This window comes from Apus apus, chromosome Z (assembly GCF_020740795.1).
Source record: "Apus apus isolate bApuApu2 chromosome Z, bApuApu2.pri.cur, whole genome shotgun sequence".
NCBI lineage: Eukaryota > Metazoa > Chordata > Aves > Apodiformes > Apodidae > Apus > Apus apus.
The window spans coordinates 68,497,749-68,523,014 of record NC_067312.1 but is presented as its reverse complement, the minus strand read 5'-3'; the positions used below and the strand labels follow the sequence as shown (position 1 = coordinate 68,523,014).

At 45.2% G+C, this 25,266-nt stretch overlaps 1 protein-coding gene across 8 annotated transcripts in view; it reads left to right on the top strand.

Annotated features, from left to right (window-relative positions):
• PALM2AKAP2 (PALM2 and AKAP2 fusion) overlaps nt 1-25,266 on the top strand; it is a 285,217-nt gene that overhangs the window by 83,830 nt on the left and 176,121 nt on the right. The gene's annotated exons all lie outside the window — the stretch shown is intronic.

Below are 25,266 nucleotides of genomic sequence, written 5' to 3'. Positions count from 1 at the left end.
GAAGAGGAACAGAAGGCATAAATTTTAGATTCTGTGGACCCTAGAGGGCAGGACGATGAAAAGCTGAAGCTATAAATGAAATTGTAGCATAAAATGATAACATGAATGTCTCAAAACTTCTATCTTGTAGAAAACTGCAAGACTTCCAATTTCGCCTTGCCTCAACAGAGGTGAAAAATAAGTTTATAGAAATTTTATGAAGGACAGGAATCAGTATTAAGAGCATTCAACACGGTTTTACCAAGGGAAAGTCATGTTTGACCAAACTTCTAGCCTTCTATGAGGAACTAACTAGGTGGATAGATGATGGTAGAGCAGTAGATGTAGTTTATCTCGATGTCAGTAAAGCATTTGACACCATCTCCCACAGCATCCTTGTAGATAAACTGAGGAAGTTTGTTCTGGATGATCAGGTAGTGAGGTGGATCATGAGCTGGTTGAAAGGAAGAAGTCAGAGAGTTGTGGTCAATGGGACAGAATCTAGTTGGAGGTCTGTGACTAGTGGAGTCCCTCAGGGGTTGGTACTGGGACTGGTACTGTTCAATATTTTCATCAAGGACCTGGATGAGGGAACAGAGTGTGCCCTCAGCAAGTTTGCTGATGACACTAAACTGGGAGGAGTGGCTGACACACCAGAAGGCTGTGCTGCCATCCAGAGAGACCTGGACAGGCTGGAGAGTTGGCTGGGGAGAAACTTGATGAAATTCAACAAGGGCAAGTATAAAGTCTTGCATCTGGGGAAGAACAACCCCATGGACCAGTACAGGTTGGGGGCTGACCTGCTGGAGAGCAGGGTAGGAGAAAGGGACCTGGGGATCCTGGTGGACAGGAGGATGACCTTGAGCCAGCAATGTGCCCTTGTAGCCAAGAAGGCCAATGGCATCCTGGGGTGCATTAGAAAGGGTGTGGTTAGTAGGTCAAGGGAGGTTCTCCTCCCCCTCTATTCTGCCTTGGTGAGGCCACATCTGGAGTATTGTGTCCAGTTCTGGGCCCTCAGTTCCAGAAGGACAGGGAACTGCTTGAAAGAGTCCAGGGCAGAGCCACAAAGATGTCTAAGGGAGTGGAACTTCTGCCTTATGACGAAAGGCTGAGGGGGCTGGGTCTCTTGAGCTTGGAGAAGAGGAGACTGAGTGGTGACCTCATCAGTATTTACAAATATGTAAAGGGCGAGTGTCAGAAAGATGAAATTAAGCTTTTTTCAGTGATGTCCAGTGATAGGACAAGGGGTAATGGATGCAAACTGGAGCATAGGAGGTTCCACGTAAATATCAGAAAAATCTTCTTTCCTGTGAGAGTGACAGAGCACTGGAACAGGCTGCCCAGAGAGGTTGTGGAGTCTCCTTTGCTGGAGACATTCAAAACCTGCCTGGACACGTTCCTGTGTGATGTGCTCTGGGTGACCCTGCTCTGGCAGGGGGGTTGGACTAGATGATCTTTCAAGGTCCCTTCCAACCCCTAAGATTCTGTGATTCTGTGGTTCTGTGATTTTTTTGACCTGGGAACATTTCTTTTTACAGGACTGAAACACTGTCAGCATTGCCATTTCAACACTTTTATCTGTTCGTAGTTTAAACTGTAATCTAAAAACCAGATGTTTCTACTTCATGGAAGCAAAATACTGAGGTAGTCTCCTGTCAGATTATCATGAAATGGATACATTCATATAAATATTTTTCATTTAATTTAGTTAATGTTTTCCAAAGGAATAATACTTCTCAGGGAAATCAGCCACATTTTGCCATCATTTCCTAATGTCCTTTAACCTCAGAAATGCCTTTAACCTCAGAAATGTGAAAATGAGATATACTTCTAAGAAAAGACAGAAAATTTATGTTTAGGCAGATATTAAGCCATTTCCAGGGTGAAACAAACAACTGTTTGAAACTGCATACAAATGCTGAGTAATTGCTTAACAGCTATTTATCATACTGTATCTGTGAGGAGAATTAAACAAATGTATTTTCTTTCCTAGCGGTTGCTCCACACAAATGGGTCTTAGGAGTATTGCACTTCCCTTAGGTAGTTTTGTCATATCTCTTCGCTTCATACCTTCCAGATGTCTGCTGAGAAATGCCAGGAGTATTTTCCAGTCTCTGCTGGTGCTTTTAGCTGGTCTGTTTCCTCTCCTTTTAACAACAGCATAGCTGTGATCGATCTCACCTTCCAGTGTGGAGGGTGTGGAAATACTTTCTCCACTCCTCTTCCTTCTGCCCCTTAGTCATCCCCTCACTAAGCTGCCTTCTGGATCCCAAAACTTGTATCTGTCTTTCCCAACTTTGTGCTGTGGTAGAGCTGTGGTCTCCGGCAGCACTGCCAGGGTAGGACCACTCAGCAACCAATCCCTTGAGCATCACAAATCTTCCTCCCTCCAGAAGAGAAGTCTTAATCAGGCTTATGTTCAGTAGTGACTTCTGTTCCCTATTTTGTCCTGTCCCGGAAGCAGATGTTCTACATGCAATAATTAAGCTTGAGGCAAAGCAGTGCAAGAATGTGTGGTGACCTGAAAGTGGACAGAGGAGATGCAGATTTTCAAGGCTGCCAGGCAGCCATGTCCCACAGTCTGCATGTCAACAGGCAAACCAGGAATAAGATTTCCATAAAGGCAGGTGGTGCCTGCCTTCTTTCAAGGATCCTGTGACTTAAATGCTAGCAGGTCACCTTTCTGAAGAGGTGAAAACAACTGCCTGTCTCCCCTGTCCATGTCTTCATTTATTTCTGCATAGTGGTCTTCTGTCTAAACACTTCACCACCCATCAGCTGCTCATTTTAAGTTGAGTGAAAACATAGAACACTCCTTATATGGAAAACAGGCTTTTCTCACTGCAACTCCTTCTGAGGTCTGAGGATAGGTGGAAAGGACCACCAGCAGCAGCATGACCCTGTATCTGCTTCCCTATGTAAAAGCAATTGTGATTTCACAGAGTATATGCTGCTTTTTTTTTTTTTCTTTTTTTTTTTTCCCCCTCCCCCTTTTCTTTTCTGGAAACTGGGTTCTGACTGGAGTGTCCAAAATATAAATAATTAACTAACCTTCAGGGGCTTATATAACCCAGTTACCATTAAATAATGTCAGGATCCAATCCCAGAGCGTGGGCGGTCTGCAACCATTCGGAAGCATCCTTAGAAAGGCACTAGTTTACTGCAGAAAAGTATTTTTACACCCCTCACCTCCTCAGCTGAAACTGGAAAGAGGCTGTACATTTCATCTATTTTTGGATGTGGGACACACAGGTCACCTGCTGGTCAGTGTGGCGTGGGAACAGGCTGCAGCGATGCACAGAGCATCCAAGCTCACAAAAAAAAACCCACTGCTACTCCAGCCCTAAGGGAGACTGGGCAGCCCTGCTGTCCTACCCCTTGCCTGTCTGCAGGCAGGGAACACACCAGCATGGCTTTGCTGCACATGGCCCCAGGTCTGGAGAGCGTTCCAATACAGTTCTACCCAGGCTTCAACATATTTCAAATGTGTTTTCCTAACCAAAATGCTTTGAACAAACCCAAGACCAACAGAGGAAATCCACGAATAAAATTAACTGAATTGAGGTGCCTCCCAAAAGCCACCCAAAATTACATTTGACTATTTCCTTTCTTAAAAATACTGTGACTAAATTAAAGATGGAAGTCTGGCAGAAATCAAGGATGAGAATATCAATATGCAGTACATTGATGTCTGGCAGATATCAGAGCTCATTTTGGCAGATCTCTAGAATTTCATATTCCTACAAAGTACTTATTAATAAACATTTCCTTCCATCCTCTGGGAACCCCTACAACCCCACTATGCAGCAGCCATGCAGTAGGCTGTGGTTTCACTACATCACTATAGTTTTCTTCTGATCATCCAGGGTTTTAACATGACCTTTGTGCCTGCTGCATGTCATTTCTAGTGCTCTGCTCTCACCACAGCCCAGGGCTTGACTCCTAGATGACTGTAACCACTGGAGGGTTAAAACACAGATTGTCAGCTCAGAGGCCAAATTAACATCTGGAACAGCTTCTTCCATTTTCTAACATTTACAGCTTGAAATACAACATTGAATGTTGCATTTTGGTCTCTATGGTTAGTTATGATGACAGCTATTAATAGCATCCTCCTTGCCCTAGGTTACCAGTGCATGATCTGTCCATCTGGTTTTAACCCAATGAGATGTAAGTGAGAACTGGAAGTGCAACACATGCAAAAATCACCATTTTCTTTGTATTTTCAAAGTGAAAGGCAGCGTGTGAGCAGTTACCCTAGGTGTGGTTGTCTTGATGCCTTGGTCAATGGAAATATTGCTTGCTTAAGGGTTTGTAAGTTGTAGAAATCATAAGGATGACCCACTAGCTGGATAGTAAAGAAGCCTCTACTGGCCTAGTCATAAATACTCACCTGCACAGCAAATTGAGGGCAGTGCCTTGAAGTCTTCTTTTTTCTTTTGCTGATACACAATGGAAGCTGACATCTCACTGAAATTAGAGAAGATGCTATCTGTTAATCAAGTAATTTCTGTTTTCATATTTCCAGAGTACCCACAAGGGGATGCTTCAGGTCAGGAAGTTCAGTGTATGTAACCAATAGAAAATAAAACCATGGACTTTCTTTTCTTGCCACATTTGAAAGGAGAAAATCTATCTCTTGGCAAGGCAAAAGCTGATATATTCATGGACTGCAGGAAAAAGCTTTAGATGGATTGATGTCAAAAGTAATTTCAGCAGTGAAAGTACAGACCATGTTATTTTTTTCTGGTGTGATAGTAAGGTTGCTTGCATTTGTTTATCTTCCAATGAATATTAGCTAGAAGAATACTAAGAAGGCAAACCTACCAAGAATAAAAATAAATTTGCATAAAATTACAGCAGCAATGCATGAGATGTTTGCCTCCCTAAAACCTGCCACTGAGTTTTGATGCCCTTATGTGTCCATCCAATGAAGGGTGTATGTTCCCAGACAGTTATACCCAGGAATGTGGGTATTTGGGCTCCTAAAGAAGCAATGCACTTTTTTTCTGTTTACGGACCTGACAAATCACCTGAATGGTTTTAAGCAATAAAACCTTCTGGAGAGGAAAGGGGCGGGGGACAGGGAACAAAAAGAAAAGAACTTTGAGAACAAAACTGGGTTTTATTTGCTTGCAAATAATACTACCATTATATCATAGTTTTCAGTCTTTAATCTAGAGACAAAATGTATCCATCCTCCACTGAAATAATCAAAATACTGTTTTTTCATAGCAACATTACAAGAGATGTTTTCTATTCATTAACATGAAATAATAGAAAGTTGCTTTTTATATAACAAATCCTAACATAATTACAAGGATAGAACAGTAATTCCATAAATGAGGAAAGACTCCATAAGACATTTTTGGTCTCATGCCTTCACAGTTGCTTCAGGTTTTTGAAATATCAGCCTGATGCTCTTTTAAAGAATTATATAGCCTTTTCATATGAATTGGCATATCCGAAAGTCTCACATCTGTATAACATCCTTCCTAGACTGAGGACACTGTAAGGATAAGGAAATGAGAATTTTGATCCAAGCCAAGCAATTGTTTTCCATAAATACAAAGAAAAGTGCCATGTGAGGTATACCTAAATCATCTGGTAGATTCAACAGACAGGAAAGTATGGAACTTTTTTCTAACACAGACATGTTATATTTTAACACTTTGCCATTTTGAAATACCTGGGTTTTGTTACAAAATTATGATAATTTCAGAAATAGAAGTGCAGGGCAGCATTACTTAAACAGTGCACTTCTATAAAAAGAACAAATAAGTATTTTTAAGTGAACTGTAGTAAAGGTGCCAATTTTGTCTTTCTCCTGAAAGGCTTTCTATTTTTATGCAACACCTACCAGTTTCCTTCTCTACCCACTGGCACTGCCTGCACCTTTTCCCTAAAATGTAGTTTAGCAACCTGGACCAGCAGCCCAACCTTGTTCCAAAACTGACTTTTCAGTGTGGTCCAGTCTTATCTCATACAGACTGTGAAATAATGTTTGCTGTCACATCCAATAACACTAAATTCATAAAAGTTGGTGTTTTGTTAGAGCATTTGGGGTGTTTTAAAAACAAATTAAAAATTGGAAAAAGTAGAAAATAGAAAATTATTTCTGTCCTTAAATTAGCTGTAGATAAATTAGCCCTTGAAAAAAGATTCTTTTGAAGGTTCTCCTCAAAGCCCATCTGATCACCAAAAAAACCCGAAACAGACAGTCCAGTGCTTAAGGCACTGAGCTGGGAAATAGATAGATCTCGTCCTCCCATCTATGATGTGATGAAGTTGCATTTAAAAACTTCTTGTGATGAGAAATAAGCACACTTCCTATGAAAGGCAAGAATTTGTTGTTAAGGTATTCCAAATCCTACTCATTTAATAACAGAATTATTTTTAGTCTCAGTCAACGTAGTATAGGAGGGGAAAAAAGGAACAAATATTACATTAAAAGACTCCGTAATAATCATAGAATCATAGAATCATAGAATCTTAGGAGTTGGAAGGGACCTCGAAAGATCATCTAGTCCAACCCCCCCTGCTAGAGCAGGGTCACCTAGAGCACATCACACAAGAACGCATCCAGGTGGGTTTTGATTGTCTCCAGTGAAGGAGACTCCACAACCTCCCTGGGCAGCCTGTTCCAGTGCTCTGTCACTCTCACAGTAAAAAAAATTTTTCGTATATTCACCTTGAACCTCCTATGCTCCAATTTCCACCCATTACCCCTTGTCCTATCACTGGTCATCACTGAGAAAAGCCTAACTCCATCTCCCTGACACTCACCCCTTACGTATTTGTAAACATTAATGAGGTCACCCCTCAGTCTCCTTTTCTCCAAGCTAAAGAGACCCAGCTCCCTCAGCCTTTCGTCATAAGGCAGAAGTTCCACTCCCTTAATCATCTTTGTAGCTCTGCGCTGGACTCTCTCAAGCAGATCCCTGTCCTTCTTGAACTGAGGGGCCCAGAACTAGACACAATACTCCAGATGCGGCCTCACCAAGGCAGAATAGAGGGGGAGGAGAACCTCTCTTGACCTACTAACCACACCCTTTCTAATGCACCCCAGGATGCCGTTGGCCTTCTTGGCCACAAGGGCACATTGCTGGCTCATGGTCATCCTCCTGTCCACCAGGATCCCCAGGTCCCTTTCTCCTACACTGCTCTCCAGCAGGTCAGCCCCCAACCTGTACTGGTGCATGGTGTTTTTCTTCCCCAAATGCAAAACTCTACACTTGCCCTTGTTGAACTTCATCATGTTTTTCCCCCCCCAACTCTCCAGCCTGTCCAGGTCTCACTGAATGGCAGCACAGCCTTCTGGTGTGTCAGCCACTCCTCCCAGTTTAGTGTCATCAGCAAACTTGCTGAGGGTACATTCTGTACCCTCATCCAGGTCGTTGATGAAGATGTTGAACAACACCGGTCCCAGTACCGACCCCTGAGGGACTCCACTGGTCACACACCTCCAACCAGATTCTGCCCCATTGACTACAACTCTTTGACTCCTTCCTTTCAACCAGTTCTTGATCCATCTCACTACCTGATCACCAAACCCATACCTGATCAACTTATCTACAAGGATGCTGTGGGAGACGGTGTCAAATGCTTTACTGAAATCAAGGTATACCACATCTACCACTCTACCATCATCTATCCACCTAGTAATTTCCTCATAGAAGGCTATGAGGTTAGTCAAACATGATTTACCCTTGATAAAAGCATGCTGACTGCTCCTGATGACCCCCATGTCCTTGATATGCCTGGAGATAGTGACAAGAACAAGTTGTTCCATCACCTTTCCAGGGATGGAGGTGAGGCTGACCGGTCTATAGTTACCCGGGTCCTCCTTCTTGCCCTTCTTGTAGACTGGTGTGACATTTGCTATCCTCCAGTCCTCAGGCACCTCTCCTGTTACCCATGACTTACCAAAGATGATGGAGAGTGGCCCAGCAATGACCTCTGCCAGCTCCCTCAGGACCCTTGGGTGCATTCCATCCGGACCCATCGATTTATGGATGTCCAGATTACTCAACTGATCCCTAACCCAATCCTCATCTACCATGGCAAACTCCTCCTCTATCTTGACTTCTTCTGGGGCTATATGAATCTGGGGCTCATGGGGAAATCCTGCAGGAGTAAAGACAGAGGCAAAGAAGGCGTTCAGCACCTCTGCCTTCTTTATATCCTCTGTCACCAGGGCTCCCACCTCATTCATCAGAGGGCCTATATTGCCTCTAGGGATAGATTTGTTAGCTATGTATTTGAAAAAGCCCTTTCTATTATCCTTAACCTGACTTGCAAGGTTAAGTTCCAAGGAGGCCTTAGCTTTCCTAATTGCCTCCCTACATCCTCTGACAACAGACCTAATAGTTAGAACTGTTATGCCTTCCCAGTACCTGCCTGTTTTTCTGCTCTTTCACTCTTGGATCCCCCTTGGATCAGTTCTGGCAAGTGATAGAAGCTGTGGCAGCTTGTGTCTCAAACTTATCAGGGTAAATATTAAGTTGGTGCTGAGGGTTTCTTCCCTTTTCCAAGAGGAATGTGGCATAGAGGTTGATGATTTCCCTCTCCTTAATTTTGAGTCTACTTCAGGCAATTTGCATATGTTTTCTAACACCCTTTGCCAAGGCTTCAATGGCAATACAGGAGGATGTGAAAGAGTTTATCATTATTGTAATTACCGAGCTCTATATTTACATCTGTTCCAGAGACAGGCTGGGGGACCTGAAGAGTTCACCCCTGAGGCAGGTCCAAGCAGATTAAATAGTGTCCAAGAGATGAGTAAGAGAATTCATTAATTCTGCTGAAATTAGATAAACTAGTGGGTTTTGCACATGAGAACACAATTCAGTGGAAGCTTGCACACCAGCTTTGCACTGCCAGTGTAACTGGATTTCTGACCTCCCATGGGAACCCCGCATGCTGAGAGCCCTGGCATCAGCCATGCCCTTTCTGCTGTCTCTCCTCCTCTGCAGCAGTGTTCCTCCTTTCACCTTGCAGAGGGAAATGCTGTCACAGCGCTCATGTGTGTACCTTGCTGGCAGCGAGGGTGAAGTCTTGTCTTGAGGATAAGCAGGGCAGATTGTGCAGTGGCGGGAGCAGAACTGTTATCATGCCCGAGCTCACTAGATGGCCCCGTACGCTGCAGATAAACTTAATCCTTCCACCGTGCAGAAAGCATTCGTGTATGCAGTGGCAGGGATTTTTAAAATTTTTATTTCCCTGTTTTTTTAATAGCTGGACCCAGACCCCTCTCCTTGATTCTTCATCACTGTGGTAGACCTGTTTCTGTCCCTTGGGCAGCAATGATCTGTCTGTGGAGCAATCCTTTCCAGCTACCAAAGCAAGCCACATAGCATGCAGCAGGAATGGGAAGCAGAAAGGGAAGCTAGTATGTGACCTTCATGATAATACTCTCTTTGTACAAACTGGTGCAGGAGCAGAAGTGAAGGTCAGCATTTAGGGCCGTTCCATAGTGCTCCCTAGGTACATGAGCTATATTTAGCATGTACATCTGAAGTTTTGTTGTATTATTTTTATTATGAGACAAAACTCTGCTGAACAAGCATTTCCTACACTGTGATATGTGATTCCACACAATCTGCTATGGGAAGAGCCAAGGCTCAGCAAAGGACAAATGTGTGAGAGGGGGCTTAGAGGAAATGGGAAAAGAGAAAATAGCTATGGGCCATGCAAGATGTACTGGAACTTTAGCACTCTATTAAAAAGTTGCATCTGTCTGTGGTATTTTCCTTCTCCCATGACCACAGTCTTTGAAATCACTGGTGTCAAGCAGGTATTTACTGCAATACTGATTTCAGGAACAGGAGATTGAAACAGAAAGAGATGAAGGGCTCAAAGTTACAGACAAGCTACCTGAGTGCATCACCTTACCATGTTCCAGGTGAGCCATGATAATGAGACACAGCTCAGCACCAGCCCTTTGCAAATGTGGGGTAAAGCATGACTTCTACTACCTTCCCAGAGGATTAAGTGACAACAAGACAGGATACACTGAGTCACCTGATGGCTCTCAGTTGACAGATGAGTTGGACAAGCTAAAATAGCTAAACTTGTGTTTCACCAACAAGTTAAACTTGTGGGTGAGAAGAATCCATCCATGATTATTACCTACATCATGTTCATGCACATGATAAACTGAACATGGCTCCCCACAGCTCTTGCTGGGGTGCTGTTGGAGAAGACAACTCTCCTCCTTTGTCTTGCATCTTTTTTTGCTGGGTGTGGGACCTCTTCACATTTCCAGTTGTACTGACATGTCCAAAAGCAGCAGCACCCCTCTGCTTTGTTTCCCACCTGACTGCAGCACCAGGAAAGCTGTGGTGAGGCAGTTTGCCTACTGTCTTCTGAGACAGTTTCTACTTTCTGTCTCAGTGGCACCCACCTGAACCAGCCATAGCTGAAATAAAGCTGTGAAAACATGATGGTGAGAGCTGTGCTGTGGGGCCAGGCAGGAGCTGTCCTCTGTGACACCAGCATTCCCACCCAGCTCTGTGTGGGGCAGGAACCAACTCCTGGGCTAAGACTTCGCATCAGCAGTTGTTGCATGACCAAGCTTTCCAAGGCCAGTAGTTCCTGTCATCTTTAAGTTCAAACTTCAAGCCATGTAAAATTAGCCCAAGCCAGGCAACACCTTTCCCCATCTAAACTGTGATTTGTATCCTTCTACTTTTTGGCCTCAAGACTTTTGTACTTCCCGCAGAGGATATGCCAGTGAAGGAGTCAGGAATGAGGGAATGCAGCAGGGCTTTCTGCAAGAGAACTTTCTGATCTTGATGCTAAAAAACCCAAGCACATAGCAGGGGGCATGAAGTGGGGCAACAAGTAGAAGCCTCGGCAGCCCTATAGCGCGAAGGCCACAAAAGCACTCAGTTTGGGTTTGGATCACCAGGAAAAAGCCAGGGAGGGTAACAAGCAAGGCTGGTTTGGACACAAAGCTGCATCTTTAGATTGTTCGTACTTAATCCTGTTAATGTCAAGTAAGGTGGCAAGTATCAGCAGTCCTGTGCAAACACAACAGCTGACATGAATATATGAAGACAAAAGAAAATATTAAAAAAGTGAAAGAGAGTGGAAAGAAGTAATGCCATGGGTGTTTCACACTACTAATGATCAATTTTTTTTCAGAATAGGGCGTGACCAGCAAACCCACAGCTTCTGCAGGGACTGTCAGGCTGACAGGAGCTTACACGCTGGCTGCAGGGTGTACCCCAAAGGGATGCCAACTGCAGAGCTGGGAACCACAGGCAGAGCCAAGGAGCTCAGCCATACGTGAGGTTAATTAGAAACAAGGGAGAAAGCATTTAGATGGTGGTGTCCATCTGGTGCTTAGTGACTATCTTGCCAGCCTTTTGGGCAAGTCATCTCAGCAGCCTGCACTTCCAGCTGCATCTGTTTAGTGGTAGTCATAATGCAGCTGATGCCATTCCAGCTCCCACAACATTGTTGCAGCTCTCACTTTCTATTACTTCTTTCAAATAACGCCTTTTTAGTTTAATTTTGTTTTCAGTCTTCACATTCCAAAGCACTGGGACAACTTGCCTGCTTTTGAGCTGTCTTTGGCAGATTAGCTGGTTACCTTTTCAAATCTAGATTCAGAGAGACACTTCACATCTCCTTACACTGAAGTGTATCAGCTTGTCTGTTCAAACCACTGGGACTACATACACACCTACAGTTAAATGCCTGTTTATCTCTCTTAAATTCAAGGCTTTGCATACTACTCTATCATCTACTGCCCTATCACTTAGACTATAAACATCTGTAGATGAAGCCCCTTTACACAATTAAGATGGAGAAGTGGCTTTTCCACACTAATTGGCAAGGAAAGCACCAGAGACAAACTTTCAGAAGTACCTGCGATCTGTTTTCAAGAGCATCTGTGTAACTTTTAAGCTTTTTTTTGTAAGTTCCCAAAGGTGTCTACTTGCATCTTTTCTAACTTAAAAACTATTCAGTAGTTTCTTAACTTCCTATACCCTGAGGGGGTGCACACTTACCTTAATGAAGTAAACTGGCAAATGGGACATAACATTTTCATTATATGGGCATCTCAGAAGCCTTTGCCCTTGGTCTCATGTTGTTGTGAGATTTTAGACAAAGCAAATGAAAATGTTCAGTCTGTGCTGAAAACCCAAGCAGATTTTCAGAATGATCCCATAATTATTATTGCCCATTCTTACAAGAACTTAATTTACTCAAACGTCTTGTTCAAAGACCAAGATAAAAACCAGCAGGCACAGAAGGGAGGGGTCAATCATACAGCTAAAACCAAAAAAGTTCATGTATTTGCAAAGGCTCAGCTGAGGTTTTCTCCAGGCCAGAGTCCTTGAGCTTTAAGATCACTGTGAGGCTCAAAACCAGACAAAACCAAACAATAAACATTTAGACTTTTGAAAAGTCCTGCAAAACTCTAGCCTCCTTTTCCCTAGCTACATAGCAGACATTTCCAGACATGTGACGTGGACAAGCTCTGCTTGCTACCCCATCTCTCACTGTCACCATTCCAGGTGTAGAGATTGTTTGCACAGGCAAGGGGACCCCTGGGAGGGTGTTTTGCATAGTCACAGGATCCATTGAAACAACAAACGGTGAAACAGCTCCTCATGACCAGCCAGCTTCTCCCTAGGATCATAGCCAGGAACACATCAGGCTATGCTTGACTTTCTTCAGCTTGCTGCAGAAAGAAGAGTGAGTGCAAAGTACATTACTGGGAAGTTGAGGGTTACCACACTGCTAGATGACTTTGGGGTTCTCCTGTAGGATATTTAGCCTTGGAAATGCAGTCCCATGCCACTTCTCTGCTATAGCCAGCCTTGGGCCAACCATCAAAACTTAGACCCTGGCTTGCTTTTAAAGGTTATTTTAGGAAGGAAGTAAGCCCTTTTCTAACCAATCCTGGGCTGCAGGTCTTCGACTGACCAATTTTTACTTCCCTGAACCAAATCGCATGTCTGCCTTATCCTGACTTGGAAGCTCTGCAGCTCTTGGGAAGTCAAGGGGTCAAGAATTTCACCCGTCTGAGACCCATACAGGCAGGAAGCTGTCAGCTGACTCCTACCACAAACAAGCAGTGCCAAGTCAAGACAAACTTTGCAGCTTCCCAAAACTAAAATGCCTTGTTCCAACTTTCCATAAGTCATAAGGAGGACTTAAAATCCATAGTGAAAAATAAAAAGGAGGGCGTTGTATTATTAAACTTACTCTCCTTTTTTTTTAATTTTAATTCACACTCCAGCACCGGGAGGGATCAGTCAACAATGACCCAGGTGTGGCTGGTGTTAGGTAATGTGGAGCAAAGAGCTGGAAAAGTAAGCCCCGAAAAATCTCAGAGCAATTTTTCCCACTCATTTCGTCATTCACACAGCTGTGTCGCTGGCTCTGTTCATTGGTACAGCTCAGAAACAACACCACATTGCCAGGGATCTCTCTGCAGACTTTACAGATGATGCCCCTGCACAAATTTAGCCTCACAGTTTCTCCACATCACATGAAGTTGTCTTACACTGTAGATGAAAACCAAAGATATGTTTGTGATTACCTGAGCAGGTGGTGGGAGTCTAGGAATGGGACTTCTGTGATTTTCAGCTGAGACTGGAGCACCTAGCTCTTCTTAGTCCTTCCCACCACAGGCAGAAACAAATTAATCTGATTAAAGAAAAATATAAATGTGAAACTGAGACAATTAAAAAATTAGATATAGGTATTGTTCCTGGGAGGCCTGAGTAGTTATAGATCCTCTGGTCCTCTAATGGTGTAATGGGGCTAGGCCTTTGTGGATTACCTCCTATACTCCTGACAAGACAAAACCAGCCTCTGGGTGACAGAGATATAACTAGAGCAGTCAGTTTCTAGAATACAGTTAGTATCTCCTCAGCTTTCTACAGCTTTCAGTGAAACCCAGGATGCTGTGGACTTGCTGCTTCCACTCACCCACCTTCTGCTTCTCCTGGGGTGGTAAACAATTTCTTGAGTTAAAACTCATTCATCATTTTAGGGTATGATTTCATTCTTGCCCAACAGAGCACGGCCAGTGGGAAAAAGGCACTTTGCTTTTGGTCACTGAGACATAGTTACAGCCACAGCCCCACCTCCCCTGCCCTTGTATGCCAGTAACTTGTGCTAGGAGTCTGTGAAAGGAATGACACAGAGCTCTCCATGTGCCTGAGAGGACCAGAGGCGTCCTCAGAAACTCCTGCCAGCGGCAGCAACACCACCCACCAGCCTGCTGGACACTTAAGAGAAAACGACAAGAACAATGGGAGGAAATGTTTAAGGGTGGAAACAACAAACTGAGCACACCCCATGTTTCTGGGGGCTTCCTGATTGGCTTGATTTGTCTAGGCAGGAGCACTTCCGATAATCTTGGAGTTATCCCACCAGGGCAAAACCTTCACCTCCCTCATGAAGCCACATTTGTTTGAACACTTCCTGGGGCTCTTGAGATGCTTGCTTCCAAGCACAAATACATAAACAAACAACACAAAAGCTCTAAGGAAGATCAGGTGGATGAAGCAGCGTTGGGATGCTGCCACCATCGTGTTCAGGGAGGCAGCAGCTTGGTGGTCCCAGAGTCTGCCTGTTCCCACAGGACACTTTCCTTGCCTCATGTCAACCTTCACCCATGAAGGAATGGACTGAGAGTTCCTGTAAGTGAGTGACAGCAGAGGACAGACTTCCAAAGCTCAAATCCAAGAAACTGCATCATAAATTAACAAAACAAGTTACAGCTCCTACTGGGTGTTCCCCTTCCTGGCCTGCTGCTCTTTTTCTGTCCCTGCCGTCCAAGCCACTCTTGGCAGTCACTGAAGGGAAATGCATTTGTGTATTTGTGAGGCGCACATAGTATGGGGGATTTTAAAGCTCATTGCCTGATGCATGCTGTATGTCAGCTGGAGGACCTGCCATATGAGGAGAGGCTCAGACAACTGTGTTTGTTCAGCCTTGAGAAGACCTTATTGCCAAGTTCCAGTACTTAAAGGGTGGCTACCAAGAAGATGGAGACTCCGTGTTTACAAGGAGTCACATGGAAAAGACGGGGGTAATGGGCACAAGTTGCTCTAGGGGAGATTCCGGCTGGACACAAGAGGTGAATTTTTCCCCATGAGGACAGTCAAACACTGGAATAGTCTCCCAGGTGAAGTGGTAGATTCCCCCACATTGGACATTTTTAAGTCTCAGCCAGACAGGGTGCTGAGCCATCTCATATCAACTGCAGTACTACCTAGGAAGGTTGGACCAGATGATCCTTGAAGTCACTTCCAGCCTGGCATTCTCTGAACCTGTGATCTAACTACTTTGTCAAGAGCTTCTGAGGGCACTTACAATTTGAGGCAGTCGTGACTAAAGCACAATAGAAAATGCAAGGAAAGGTTTGTTAAAAAAAGGTCTGAGGTAGGCAGATGCTATCCCCTTAAATTGCAGCTTTCCAAAGGAATAAGGTAGTTGTACTTTAACTGCTACATGACAGCCAGTATGCAAGGAAGGTGTCATCACACCAATTATAATACTTTTGCTTGGCTTTTCACATTTGCAGTGAAACAGCCTGAATTCTCTGGGGCTCATTTTCATCTTTAGTATTATTCTCGGACTGTCTTAAATCAGAGAGGGTATCTCAGGTCAGAGTGCTGAGTACTGGGCAGAACTTCTTAGGCCAAAAGTAAGGCTTGTAAGCACAATGTTTCTTGAAACAGCACATTTTAAGCCACCATTACAGAAAGCAGATAGATGGTGCCTTGTTTGCACCATAAGTTCATGCAGTCATTAGCAGCAAATCTTAGTTAAGTCAAACCAAATATATAAACCACGCATGTACAGTGAGTGCCTATGATTAATGATACCAGCTAACAGATCTACCAGGGATAAGTGTGATCTATTGTATGATTAGACTATATAGGACTGGCAAATTATATTGGATCCAGATGAGGTAATGAAGGCAGAGTCATTTGCTGGAGGTTCTAGCATGTCTCTAAACAGACAACTCTTGACCGTGACTGAGATTTTTGCCAACACTTCTTCTAGTAAGTTACTGCAGCACCTTTTCGGTGATAATCAGACTGCCAGTTGAAGGAATCATTTGCATGTGCTCCTAAATTGCTGAAAGTCACATGTGATAGGGGCAGGGAGGGATTAAAAACATCCCAGTTGGGCAACCTACAAGGAGTGAAATTCTGGCTTGTGAGCAGTAGGGAACAAGCAGCCATTGACTTTGGACAGAGCCATATGCTCTGCTGCAGCAGAGGAAGAAGACTCACCTCGAGTCTGCTGTGGAAATTAGCTGTGCAGAAATGCAAGGAAGAAATTCAATACCAGTGGGGGGGAAGGGAAGGAGAAAGGCATCCTGTACCAGGAAAAGCTTGCCTTTCACTCAGTGTGCACATATCTGCATAAAATTAGGGCAAATTCACAAACTGAAGTGTTTTCTTGTGTGCTATAAGGTATTCCTTGTATGACTTGAATTGTAATATATCTAACATATGTATTAAAAATTAGTATAGACTCCCCTTAAACATCCTTCAGTCATCTCATTGACTTGAATGGCCATTACAATAGGCTGATAATACTGTGCATTTTGGTGCTGGTGTTTACCTAGACACCCACTGTGAATGGTGTATCATGGACAGGACAGAAAGCAGATGAGACGTATCTGCACAGATCAAGATTTATTGCATGTAACATTGAGGTCTTAAATCTTTTAAGTGGAAGGCACAAGTATAGTCAAATTGCAGGGAAGCTGGGAGATTGGAACAGAAGCTGTAGTCTGAATGCAAAGCGTATCTTAGCAGTGAATTTTACTACTTATATCAAACCACAAAGGTTAACCATTAAATTACTAGCAACTTATTATCAAATTCTATGCTAGGGCTAGAACATTACTTATCAATCTTAAAGCATTCCACAAGCTTAAACTTAATGATGAAGTTTACTAATAAAATTAAGTTTACTACTAAAGACAGTGAAAGTGTTAATATCTCTCACCCTTGCCAGGCCACAGCTGGGTGTCCCTGGGTGGATCATAATTCTGAAGAATCAGTCTCTCTGGCAGGTGTCCCCACTGGAGAGAAGAAGATCCAGCAACCTCCAGGGAAAGTGTACGGGAAGTCCCCCGATCAAAGATGGGACCAGGCTTTTATAGAATAAAGTGGATTGACTGCTGTCATTAACCATTAGCCATACCTCCAACATCTCTTATGGGAGAATAAAAAAAAAAAAAAATCCAGCAGAAAAACCCATGAAGGCCTTGTTCTCACCAAGCAAACTTTCTTGTTTATCGTTGGTTCTTACTTTATCTCTCTTTCAGGTCTAGTTGTGGCCGGGCTGGGCTCCGTGTTCTTCAACACCGGAGAGCAGCTGGTGTTATGAACATCAACTTGGCCTTTGTTTGAACCTTCCAAGGTGTTACCAGCTCAGAGTTTGCTAGGCCTTTTCCTTTCTCATGGGAACCTTTGCACTTCAGGCCTGGGCCTGCAAAACTGAGAGACAAAAAGCAGTTGAATCATAGAGAGAAACTGAGGCAGGCATATTGAGAGATGGAGCGTCCTGCTACATTCCACCCCATGACTGCAGTCAATCACTTTACCTCATGAAGTGGTAATGCAGGTACCTCTTGCCTCCATGCTATAAAAGTGTCCCTCATATATAAGAATGTATAACAAATAGGTGATACACATGTCTGTATTTTGGTAGTAATTGAAATTAAATCCAATTAAATAGGGTGAGAGATACTAATTCACCTATTTACTATACTATTTTTAGTATTTTTGTATTTGTGGTTTATGTGGAACCAACTGTTACATTTTGCAATTTGTGCACTATTCTTCTAAACAGAGAACCACTACTGAAAACAGACATAATTGAATCAACATTGACTATGTTAAGATCGGATATAACATCAAGTTCAAAATTCCTGTTACTGTTGGTGACCATCCAAACAAAGTTTCACACCACTGGAACTCTCCTTGCTTCTTGACTCTTTCCAGGACATGATGTATTCTGTCTGTGTTATGATGCACTGTAATCACGATTCTCTGGCCTTCTTCTTTCATTTGTTGCATCAGTTCATGTAGCTGAGGGTGATTTAACAGTTTCTTGATCAAAGTCATGTTCATACTGATTAGGGTTGGAGATACGGTATTATACAACACATTGTCTTCTCATAGAGTCTGGTACATGGTTGTGGGCACAGAGCAGTTGAAGTCATATCTGATATGAAAGTGAGGTTACAAACACAAATTTTAATAATTGTTAACTTGTACTGTTTCATTTTCTATTGTTAAACTGCTACAGAAAGTTCCTAAACATACACACCCTTCCCCAGTATATAGTAAGACAGATTCAGGATTATTATCAGAGTACATTTCAAAATGACAAACACTCTGTTCAGTATCTAGATGGACATCTTGAGCCCTTAGGGCATTGCCTTTGCAAATTAATCCATGTTGTCCCTTCACAATAAGAGCATCAGTATCAACTGTTTCCCAGTTATTTGTGTGACTTTTTTCAAGCCCATACTCGATGCTCTGTAGGGTATAATAAAGTTAGTTAGTGAAGCCAACAAATAAGATTTCAAAGGTTGATTGATGGATTTTAAATCATTCACTATTGTCTGCAGTTTGTTGGCAAGTATTTTTGCCTCAACGATGTTTAATATACCTAATCCAGTATCATGGGGTGCATTAGGAGGATTGTGTCCAGCATATCGAAGAAGGTTGTCTTCACCCTCTACTCGGCCCTGGTAAGACCTCACTTGGAGTATTGTGTCCAGTTCTTGGCTCCCCAGCTCAAGAGGGACAGGGATCTACTGGAGAGAGTCTAACGGAGGCTACGAGGCTGATGAAAGGACTGGAACACCTGCCTTACGAGGAAAGGCTAAGAGACCTGGGGCTTTTCAATCTGGAGAGGAGAAGACTGAAAGGGGATCTAATTAATGTCTATAAATAATTGCTGTGCCACTTAGATCCCAGCAAGTCCATGGGTCCGGATGGGATTCATCCTGTGGTGCTGAGGAAGGTGGCAGAGCTGGCCAAGATGCTCTCCATCGTTTATCACCAGTCCTGGCTGACTGGGGAGGTCCCAGATGACTGGAGGTTGGCCAGTGTGAAGCCCATCCACAGGAAGGGCTGGAAGGAGGATCCAGGGACCTATAGGCCTGTCAGCCTGACCTCAGTGCCTGGCAAGATTATGGAACAGATCATCCTGAGTGCCATCAAGCGGCATGTGGAAGGCAACCAGGGGATCAAGTCCAGCCAACATGGGTGTAGGAAAGGAAGGTCCTTCCTGACCAATCTCATCTCCTTCTATGACTGGGTGACCTGCCTAGTGGAAGAGGGGAAGGCTGTGGATGTGGTCTACCTCGACTTCAGCAAGGCCTTTGACACAGTCTCCACAGCATCCTCCTGGAGAAGCCAGCAACCCACGGGTTTGGCAGGTGACCCTTCGCTGGGTCAGAAACTGGTTGGATGACCGGGCTGGAGAGTGATGGTGGATGGAGCTGCCTCCAGCTGGCATCCAGTGACCAGTGACCCCCAGGGATCAGTGCTGGGCCCAGTCCTGTTCAACATCTTTACTGATGACCTGGATGTGGGGATGCTCTGGTTTGGTTGGGTGGGGCTTTGGTAGCAGGGGAAGGGCCCAAGGGGTGGCTCCAGTAAGAAGCTGAAAAGCTCCCCCTGCTCCAAACCCAGCCAAGGATCCATTAGAGGGACAATGGATGCACCTCAGCCATTAACATATGAAAGAATCAACACAACACCAAGCAGAGGAGCACAAAAAGGAGAAGAGCTGTGCTGGAGAGGGAGAGTGATGCTGGTGGTTGGTGAGGAAGAAGATGCTCAAGCAGAAGTTTCCCTGCAACCCATGGCGAGCTGGCAGCTGTCCCCCTGCACTCGTGGAGGAACAGGGTGGAACATTCCCTGAAGGTGACCAGAGGGGTGAACTTGGCCAGTGGACTTGGATTTTGTGGCCCATGGATTTGCTGCCAGTGGACTCCGATTATGCAGCTTTGGAAGACCCCGGAGCCAGGGGAGGTGCCTGTTCCCTGAGCAGCCCGTGACTCTGTGGGAAGCCCAGGCTGGAGCAGCTCCGGACCTGGTGGGAAGGACTCATGAAGGAGAGGTTTGTGGAGGACTCTCTCCCATGGGAGGGACCCCATGGGGAAGCAGGGCAGGACTGTAAAGAATCCTTCTTCCTGAGGAGGAAGGAGCAGCAGGAACCACCAGCCTGTGAACTGACTCTAAACCCCATCCCCATCCCCCTGGGAAGAAGGAGCGAGAGAAACCAGGAACAAAGTGATTTGAGGCTGGGAAGAAGGGAGGGGTGGGAGTAACGTATGCAAGCCCTGCTCTGTGTGTTGTCTGTGTCCTGTGTGTGTTTGATTAGTGTGAAATTAAATTATTATTTTTTCCCCAAGTTGAGTCTGTTTTGCCCGTGACCTTAATCGGTAAAGAACCCTCCTTGTCCTTTGTCTCAATCCTTGAGCTTTATACTCATCCAGAGTGTGTGTGGGGGGGGGGGAGTTGAGTGAGTGGCCATGGTGCTGTTCCTTTGTTGTCATGTTGGGCCCAAACCATGACAGGGGACTGAGTCCACCCTCAGTAAGCTCACAGATGACACCAAGCTGGGGGGAGTGTTGATCTACCGGAGAGTAGGAAGAAGCTGCAGGGGGGCCTGGACAGGCTGGGTCAATGGCCTGAGGCCATTGGCATGAAATTCAACAAGACCAAGTGCAGGGTCCTACTCTTTGGCCACAATAACCCCAGGAAGAGCTACAGGCTGGGGGAAGAGTGGCTGGAGAGCAGCCAGGCAGAGAGGGACCTGGGAGCCCTGGTTGGCAACCAGTTGAACATGAGCCAGCAGGGTGCCCAGGTGGCCCAGAAGGCCAGTGACATCCTGGCTTGTATCAGGAATAGTGTGGCCAGCAGAAGTAGGGATGTGATTCTCCCCCTGAGAAAGGTGAGGTCTCACCTCGAGTTCTGTGTCCAGTTCTGGGCCCCTCACTTCCAAGAAGGATATTGAGGTGCTGGAGCAGGTCCAGAGGAGAGCAACAAGGCTGATGAAAGGACAAGAGGGAAGTCTTACTGGGATAGGCTGAGGGAGCTGGGGTTGTTTAGCCTGGAGAAGAGGAGGCTCAGGGGAGACCTTCTCACTCTCTTCAAGTACCTGAAGGGAGGTTGTAGTCAGGTGGGGACTGGGCTCTTTTTCCAGGCAACTGTTCTGGGCCCCTCAGTTCAAGAAGGACAGGCAACTGCTGGAAAGAGTCCAGCGCAGAGCTACTAAGATGATGAAGGGAGTGGAACATCTCCCTTATGAGGAAAGGTTGAGGGAGCTGGGTCTCTTTAGCTTGGAGAAGAGGAGGCTGAGGGGTGACCTCATCAATGTTTACAAATATGTAAGGGGTGAGTGTCAGGGAGATGGAGTTAGGCTCTTCTCAGTGATGACCAGTGATAGGACAAGGGGTAATGGGTGTAAATTGGAGCATAGGAGGTTCAAGGTGAATATCCGAAAAAATGTTTTTACTGTAAGAGTGACAGAGCACTGGAACAGGCTGCCCAGGGAGGTTGTGGAGTCTCCTTCACTGGAGACATTCAAAACCCACCTGGACGCCTTCCTGTGTGATGTACTCTAGGTGACCCTGCTCTGGCAGGGGGGTTGGACTAGATGATCTTTCGAGGTCCCTTCCAACCCCTAGGATTCTATGATTCTATGATTCTATGAACTAGCAACAAGACAAGAGGGCATGGCCTCAAGCTGCTCCAGGGGAGGTTTAGATTGGATATTAGGAAGTACTTCCTCACAGAGAGGGTGATTAGACATTGGAAAGGACTTCCCAGGGAAGTGGTGGAGTCACTGTCCCTGGATGTGTTCAAGGAAATGCTGGATGTGGCATTTAATGCCATGGTCTAGCCAATGTGATGGTGTTGGTCATAGGCTGGACTTGATGATCTTTAAGGTCTTTTCCAGCCTTGGTAATTCTGTGATTCTGAAATGAGGGCTGGGCATCAAGAAGGCAGGGACAAGCTCTTTTCACTTCTGCCCTGTGATAGGACAAGGAGCAATGGATTCAAACTCAAGCACAGGAAGTTCCACCTCAATATGAGGAAGAAATTATTTACTGTGAGGGTTACAGAGCACTGGAACAGGCTCCCCAGAGAGGTTGTGGAGTCTCCTTCTCTGGAGAAGAATTTCAAGACCTGTCTGGATGCCCTTCTGAGTGATCTGCCCCAGTAGGATTTTTTTGGTCCTGCTCTGGCAGGGGGGTTGGATTTGATGATCTTTGGAGATCGCTTCCAACCCCTACCATTCTGTGATTCTGTGATTCTGTGATTCTGTGGTTCAGTTCCCAGAACACCTGTTGTACCTCTTAAAATGAGACAGCATCCTCTGATGTTTCCAAGAAAACCATCCCTTATAGGACATACCTAAAAAAGGGCAACATTTTGGTTCAATGGTAGAAATATCTACTTGCACAGACAATTCCGCTCTGTTGAATGACCAAGAGGGGTTGAGCAGTATTTGCTGTTGTTCCATTCTTGTGGCTGAGCAGCGTGGAGGTTGGGTTTGGTGTGTCCTACCCTTGTCCTACTTAAATGGGGGAGCATGCTGGAGCTACAGCAGGCTGTTTCAATGAGGAGGAAAGAACAGAGAGCCATCCTTTCTCGTGGCTGAGCAGTGTGGAGGCCAGCCACCCTGCTGCTCAGCAGGTGACAGCACCACTGCGCAGTTCTGTAGCAGTGCAGGGGCAGCTTGTGGGCCCAGGTGGGGCTCTGTGAATTGCCAGATTTGGCCAGGAGAAATGATGTCTACCAGGCAGAAGGAGACCATGCCTTCAGTACCCACCAAAATGGATGTAGGTCCCCAGAGGGTGCCCTTGTGGAAGGAGGTGGCTATGCAAGTCACAGACTGCTGGGAATGCCACGGCCTTTCACTTGTAGCAGGGGGCAGCTCTGACCATTGCTGTGTTTGGTGTGAGCAGGTTGATGATCTGCTTTCCTGGGTAGCACAGCTGCAGGATGAAGTGATGGAGCTCAGGGGAGAGATGAGCAGACTGAGGACTCCCAGGGAGAGTGAGAGGGAATTAAGTGACTGTGGGGAGACCTGAGACTGAGCAGCAGAGTATGCAAAGCTCTTGGCTAAGAGGATGAAGGAAGCCAAGGAGAAGCACCACGAGTAGATTGTGAAGATGACCTGGTTTGAGCCAGGATGAAGCCAGTTTTCCTTTTACTGATTTTTTTTTTTTCCTTCAGTGAGCTCTCTTTAACTAGCAGCAAGTGTTCCAGCTAGTGGACTGATAACACTGGAACATTTATGTTACTGCTGAGATGCCAAGGTCGTGTCTTTGCCCTGCTGGCTCAGGTGCTACCAGGAAGAGAGTCGTATCTATGACCCCCCTGTAGGAGACTGGACTAGATGGACAGCAAAATTGACCAAAGTATTCCATCCCATGTATCTGTGTAAGCTCAGGGGAAAGTAAGAGATCACAGAAGAGAACTTCTTTCCTGCTTCCTCTTCCCTTCTCTTCCATCCATGGCCAGTATCCAGGGAGGACTCCATCTGTCCATCACCATTGATCTTTAGGCTCATGCATCCCTGACCCTCATCACTCTCTCCTCAGCTCCTGTCTGCTCTGCCGCTCTCTCTGGCAGCTCTGCAACGTTTCAGAGCTGCTCACAGCTCAGGAGATGCTGGGGGAGTTGCTGGGAGTGGGGAGGCAGTAGGGGTTTGCACATTCCTGTGTTTAATTAAAGGTGTCTAGTTTAGTTTTCAATCCAGAAAAGTCTCTCTCCATAATTTTTATCTCTCCTTCCCTGTTTGGGGGAGGGGGAAGCAGGGATTGTTGTCTCTGGTTGAATTGGCAATCCTGAGTCAAACTGACAGAAGATGTGCCCGCTTTCTTCATTGTGAGCTTCTACATCTAAGTTTGAGTCAAGTCAGAAGTAAAAGATGCATGTGATACTGAAATAAACCCTTTTTGTGGTTAACTTCCTATCTTTTTTTAAAGGAAGAATAGGGAAAATGTGGGCCCACTGCTGAACGAGCTGGAAGCCCTGGTAACAGAGGATGCAGAGAAGACAGAGTTGCTGAATGCCTTCTTTGCTGCAGTCTTTACTAAGACCAGCCTTTATGAACTTCAGACCCTGGATGTAGGAGAGGAAGCCTGGAGGAGGGAAGACTCTCCACTAGTCAGTGAAGCGTGAGTCAGAGGTCAGTTATGCAAATTGAATGTGCACAAATCCATGGGCCCTGATGGGATGCACTCAAGAGTGTTGAGAGAGCTGGCTGATGGTATCGCCCTACCTCTCTCCATCATTTTCAAAAGATGATGGCAAACAGGAGGGGTGCCTGAAGACTGGAGGAAAGTCAGTGTCACTCCAGTCTTCAAAAAGAGCAAGAAGAAAGATCCAGGAAACTACAGACCAGTCAGCCTCACCTCCATTGCTGGAAAAATGATGGAAGCAGCTCATTCTGGAGGTCATCTCGAAGCACATGGAAGAGAAGAAGGTTTCCAGGAGTAGTCAGCATGGATTTACCAAGGGGAAATCATGCTTGATTAATCTGATAGCCTTCTATGATGTTGTAACTGAACGGGTAGATGCAGGGAGACCAGTGGATGTAGTCTGCCTTGACCTTAGCAAGACTTTTGACATAGTCTCCTTGTGAGCAAGCTCAGGATATGCGGCATAGAAGAATGGAAAGTGAGATGGATTAAGAACTGGCTATACAACAGAGCCCAAAGAGTGGTGGCCAATGGTGCAGAGTCCAGCTGGAGACCTGTAACTAGTGAAGTCCCTCAGGGATCACTACTGGGTCCAGTCCTGTTCAACATCTTTATCAGTGACTTTGATGACAGGACAGAGTGTATTCTCAGCCAGTTTGCTGGTGACTGACAGGCTGCCCAGGGAGGTTGTGGAGTCTCCATCTCTGGACATAATCAAAACCCGCCTGGATACAGTCCTGTGTAAAGTGGTCTAGGTGATCCTGCTTCAGTGGGAGAGTTGGACTAGGTGATCTCTAGAGGTCCCTTCCAACTCCAGCAATTCTGTGATCCTGTGACATGAAGCTGGGAGGATGGACTGATTCACCTGAAGACTGTGTGGCCATTCAGCAAGATTTGGACAGACTGGAGAGCTGGGCAAAGAGAAACCTAATGAATCACAGAATCACAGAATCTTAGGGGTTGGAAGGGACCTTGAAAGATCATCTAGTCCAACCCCCCTGCCAGAGCAGGGTCACCTAGAGCACATCACACAGGAACGTGTCCAGGCGGGTTTT